The following is a 6240-nucleotide window of genomic DNA, read 5'->3' as shown; positions in this document are numbered from 1 at the left end:
ATTTCCATCCGTTGGCGGGTTCTTTTCCTTATGTAAGTGACATCATCGCATCAGAAGTGACCGTTATTTGTGGGCAGTAGATGCAGACAAGTACAGCTGCGTCAGCCGTTTATAGGGTATCACTAGGCTGATGAACAGTGTTGGCAGATGTTTTCAGTTATTTCTCCCTTTCTGCTATGTATTTATCATTTACTGATATTAACCTTGCAATCTAAGATTTTAAGTTTATCAAAATTGCTTTCACGATTACTTTTCCTAACAAATAATAATAAGAAGAAGAATATATATAGAACTTTTTTAATGGTTTCATAATTTTAATTAACACTTTGAAAGATCTATCAAATGACTGTAAGGGACGTTTTCAGTCAGTGGTGTATGCAAAAGGGGATGGGTTAACTGGTTGTAACCCTACCTCATTTTACAATATACTTCTTATGGAAAAATAAAGTTTTACTATGCTAATACTTGAAAACAAAAGACGTACATGTTCTGTAGTGCGAAAACTTTTGGAATTTTGAAAATTAAATGTAAGAACTTGCAGAGACGAGTCTGCATATAGGAATTAAGTCCTATGTCTATGTTCAAAGGTAAAGTTCCACACTTTTTAGGATGCTTTGAATATAACATTTTTATGCCTAATATAACTCTGTTAGTCATTACAAAGGTAAATAGCATATTTGGTGTTATTTTTTCACTATAATAGAGTATTTCATCTGACTATATTATCCTTGTGTACAGCGACGTAAAGAGGCTAGTTACCGCCCGGGACAAAAATTAGCCTTACCGCTCCCCTTCCCTGACTAATTAAGCCAAAACGCTCCCGACTACACTTGATATTGGCATCACACAGTAATTCTCCTATTCCATTTTTTCTTCAAGTTGTAAAGCTTGTTTTCAAAATTACAGTACGTAATTTAATTTTTAGTACAACATAAAACACCAAACTAATTAGTATTTGATTGCCAAATAATCTGAGAGTAGCATGCTTGACAGTCTGATCTTATAGTCTGATCATAATAACTGCAAATCACAATGTTTTTTGGAATTATATTGGGATGTGCATGTGTCTAGAATTAATCAAGTCTGTTGCTTTAGAACAGAATATTTAATTATGACAAACAGTCAAGGTGTTGTCTCGAGTATTATATTCGAGCATTTTACAAATCTCTTAAATCGATTTAAGTTAAATGAAAATACAAGAAACTGGACCTAAAATGTAACTTTGTGGACTCTTGGCTGCGAAGGTTTTTACAATGTCCTCAAAAGATAGCTTTGAAGTTAACTTATGCTCTATCGATATGATACTAAGGTTAGTGAGGCGTTTTTGTCCTTTAAAGTTTCTGAGGTAGTGTTTTAGGTTTAGCTTCTAAAATTTCTTTCCTTGCCTTATAATAATAAAAAAAATGCCCTGGTTTGCGCCCTCCACAATCTGGCGCCAGGGGCACAAGCCACGTCTTTGAAGTTGTCCCGCCCACCTAACAAATTCTTCTTTTTCTTATCCACATCGTTAGTTTATCGTTAGTTTAAGTTAGTTTTGCTAAAATTATCGTTAGTTTCGAAAAAATAAAATTTTTATTCGAGAAATAGATGAGTAGGCAGGGCAGGCCAACTTCACGGTTCCCCACCCACAAACAAATTTCAAAAGTTTTTCATATCACATCGTTATTTTATCGTTAGTTTACGTTAGTTTTGCTAAAACTATCGTTAGTTTCGCAAAAATTACGATTTTATTCTAGAAATAAAGTTTCCCGCCAACTGTGAATTAGCCCGCCCGTGGGCAGGCTAACTTCACGGTTCCCCACCCACAAACGAATTTCAAAAGTTTTTCATATCACATCGTTATTTTATCGTTAGTTTACGTTAGTTTTGCTAAAACTATCGTTAGTTTCGCAAAAATTACGATTTTATTCTAGAAATAAAGTTTCCCGTCAACTGTGAATTAACCCGCCCGTATTAAATTCTCAAAAACTTCCAACTCATATCGTTAGTTTAGGTTAGTTTTGCTAAAATTAAGGTCCGTTTTACAAAAATAACGATTTTATTCGTTAAATAAGGATTCCCATCAAATGTAAACCCTAACATCAGAATTACATAGCAGGCATATGCCTATCATGTTCCGTCAGGTACACTGGAATGTGTCCAGTATGTGCCTAAAGAAAGTAAAACTAACGTAAACTAACGATGTGAGATGGAAATTTATGATAATTCTTTATAGGCGGGCTAACTTTACACTTGGCGGGAAACCTTACTTCTCGAATAAAATCGGTATTTTTGCAAAATGAACGTTAATTTTAACAAAACTAACGTAAACTAACGATAAACTAATGATATGAGTTGGAATTTTATGAGAATTCAATATGGGCGGGCTAATTCACAGTTGGCGGGAAACTTTATTTCTAATATAAAATCGTTATTTTTGCGAAACTAACGATAGTTTTAGCAAAACTAACGTAATCTAACGATAAACAAACGACGTGATATGAAAAAGTTTTGAAATTCGTTTATGGGTGGGGAACCGTGAAGTTGGCCTGCCCATTTATATCTCGAATAAAATCGTTATTTTAGCGTAATTAACGATAGTTTTAGTAAAACTAACGTAAACTGACGATAAACTTACGATGTGAGATGGAAATTTATGATAATTCTTTATGGGCGGGCTAACTTTATATTTGGCGGGAACATTTATTCTCGAATGAAATCGTTATTTTTGCAAAACAAACGTTAATTTTAGCAAAACTAACGTAAACTAACGATAAACTAACGATGTGGATAAGAAAAAGAAAAAATTCGTTAGGCGGGCGGGTCAACTTCACAGACGTGCACAAGCCCCGCTTGTCCCAACCTAGTTCCATCATTGATTGTGTATGAATTTTAATACTTAACAACTGTTAACTTTAAAAAAGCACGCAATATTATTACCGTCATCAACATAACCTATCACGGCAACACTGGCACTTCACTTGCTCCAGACTAGGTGGTTTCCATGCTATGCTGTTCATTACCAATATATGTTCTGCAGTTAGATAAGCCGTCTTTACTATCGTATCTTACGTTATTTGCCGTCTTCTTGTCCTTTCTCTCTTTATACCTGCTCTTCATTCTTCCCCTCTCTTTTATCTTTTATATTTTCTTATAATCTTTCCCATTCTCTCTTACAATCCACCTACTTTTATATACTTCCTCTTCTCTATCTTTTACTTTCTACTACCCCCTAATTCTTCCCATCTCTCCTTTTCTTCTATATACCTTCTATAACTAATATGTGCGTTATCCAAAAAGTACATGTTTCAGAATCCTAAGGTACTCACGAATCAAGTTTTATAGACGGAGTTTCGCTACGGGCATATAATTTGAAGTACTCACCAACTACTTCTGTTGAAACTGTTGCGAAGTACCGCAAGATACTGTAACTTGGATATTTGAATAAGGCACTTACTTGTTCCTAAATGAAGTCTTGACCCGACTACGGCAGGTCCCACAGTTTTGGAGTTATGATCCTTTAAACTTCATTTTTTCATGTTTTCGGAAGCCTATAATTTCGAAAGGAAGCATTTGTGCATCCAGGTTAGTCTATACTTTTTCTCTTATCTTGGTGTCAGGAATTGTCGGCTTCCAAACGTTGTCGGTGTTGTTTTGAAACACCCTGTATATGGTCACCGACACGCATTTTTACGCGAAGACCTGGGTTTGATAAAAGATAAAAACTTACATGGTTCGAATTCTACGTTAAGCTATACAGATAAGTCCACATCTCCCATAATCTTAATCGAATGTAGGAAACCGCTTCTCGCTATCTATTACCGTTTTGTTTTATAGTGATCTCCACGTTACAACCGGAAATGGTTCGTTTGTACAACTTCCGGTTTGAATACCATCTCTATCGACGAACTCGATTTCCAACTTTTGACCAGTACATCCTGGCTAAAATTAATGGTGGTCCATTAATGAAATCCTTAAGATGTTGTGCCTCGCTGACAAATGGACGGAGTAAATGATTTTTTGATTTGATGTCAGTTTAGTGTCCCTTTCAGCAGCGAGGATATATGAGACATGAATATCTCCTTAACGTGGGATCCGAACCACATGAACTCCCCTTGAGTCGAACCCGAATCCCTCACGCCAACCAAACTCCTTAAATGAAGGTTTGTCGAATAATAGAATCTTACCTTGGATTGGATGGAATTTGAGTTTAGGCGTCCCGTTCAACAGCAAGGCTACATGAGACGTGGATCTACAGTTTAAGGTGAAATCCGAACTATATAAGCTCCCACTAGGAGTTGAGCCTGGGTCTCCTACGCCAAAAGCGAGTACACCATCCAAATAGCCACGAGAGTGTTCAGAATATTACCTTCTATACCTCTAATTAAATACTCTATTGGAACTCTTCCCAAACTTTATCGGTTTACGGTCTACTTATTGATCCATGATTTTGAATGATGCCCTAACACAGGTGTATTTTAAAAGACACACACACACACACATACACACATGTGTGTGTAGAAGTAAGTGTAGGCCTATATATGTGTGTGTGTATATATAGAAGTAAGTACACGTTTGAGAAGACAAACATGAAAGTGGTAGAGCTTCAAGACAACGTGGTTGACATACTGGTTTATTAATACAGCGTTTACATCTATAGTGATTGCGAGGAGTCGTAAAGCTTGACATAGATATATCAATTTCGATTCCTCCCTGTTTCGCCTTTTCCTGTTTCGCCTTACATCATTAAGCCATATTAGAAAACATGTTGATAAGCATCTTATCTTAAGGCGAAACAGGAATTCCTGTTTCGCCTTAATGTATGATGCAACACGAAGCAAAATTTCTCAGAGGGGAATTTTCTGCTCACATTGGGAATTTCTACAAACGAAGAAACGCAAACTAGAAGATATTCAGTATATTTTCAGAATGACATATATAAATAAATCTAATTTACACTGCACATTATTATCACAAATTTCCAAACACCTGAAAGCTTATGGTTCTAAATGAACATAATGTGAGATTGCATTTACATATGATATGGTATCAATTTCACCTTCTTGTAGTCTTGTCTTTAATACTTGAATCTTCCTATTCAAACGCTTCCATTTAAGTTTCTTCTTCGCAACATTCCCAACTTCAAGAAGACGCATTTGCGACTCATTTTCACGTTGTTCTTGTTTCAGAAGATTCACAAAAGAAAATATGTCCAGATGGTCCCTTGACGCAGCCCTCTGCAGCTTGGAGTGCCATCCTTCTGCATGGTTTGTTGTCCGCTCCTCGTCATTATCGAAGTGGTTCCATAATATGCTGCAAAAATAAAAAGCTCGGGGAAAAATGGCAAAAAACGGTAAAAAAAAAGCTATTTTCTCCGTCGAATTTTGTATATAGGCTATATGCTTCTGTAATTTCCAGTATACTATGGTAATTTTTCTTCTTTCTTTCAATGAATTTCAAATAGCTTTGTGACGTGAATTACCTCTCTCTTAGATTGTAATCCTAGTAACATTCTTCTTTGAAACTAATTTCGTTAAATGATTGGCTTTCTATAGTGGTTGGACCAATTACGGCCTGTCTTCTGTAAGCTTAAGATAATATACATTAATAACAATTTTGTGAGGTGAACACGGGGCGGGAACAAAATCCAGGAACTGTGAAAAGTAACTATGATATTATTTAACTGTGAAATTAACTGTGATATTATTAGGATGTCGATATGATTCTTTCCCTTGGATTTTGTACTGCACTCGGTGAAGTTCAGCTGTGTTTGATTTTTCATGTTCTTAGTAACATTCTTCCTTGAAACTAATCCCGCTGAATCAATAGCTGCAGCTTCCTATACTGTGTAGACCAATCATAACCCGCCTTTTGTAACTTTAAGAACATTTTCGTTTTAATAATAATTTTGTTGAATGAATTATCCCCTTAAAAATACCCTTATTATATGAAATTTCCCTTCAAATTGTAAGGCGAAACAGGAAAAGGCAAAACAGGAATTCCTGTTACGCCTTAAATCAAAGTTTGATCTTGTTATGTTGATAAAGATGCCAGGGGGCAGAAAAAGCTGGAAAACTTGTGTAAGGCAAAACAGGAAAAGGCGAAACAGGAAGACACCATCAATTTCACTACCCAATAGAACGCGAGGGTGTGTTCCGGTTCGTCAACCTTCACCTATGAAATTTATCCAGTGTCCTCTCTCGCGCTGTACGGAGAACATCTCCTGAGGATGCAGTATTGTCGGATGGCCGCTAAGTTTCG

Source organism: Thermobia domestica, chromosome 18, assembly GCF_964235325.1.
Source record: "Thermobia domestica chromosome 18, izTheDome1.hap1.1, whole genome shotgun sequence".
Taxonomy (NCBI): Eukaryota; Metazoa; Arthropoda; class Insecta; order Zygentoma; family Lepismatidae; genus Thermobia; species Thermobia domestica.
This window is presented reverse-complemented; position numbering follows the sequence as displayed.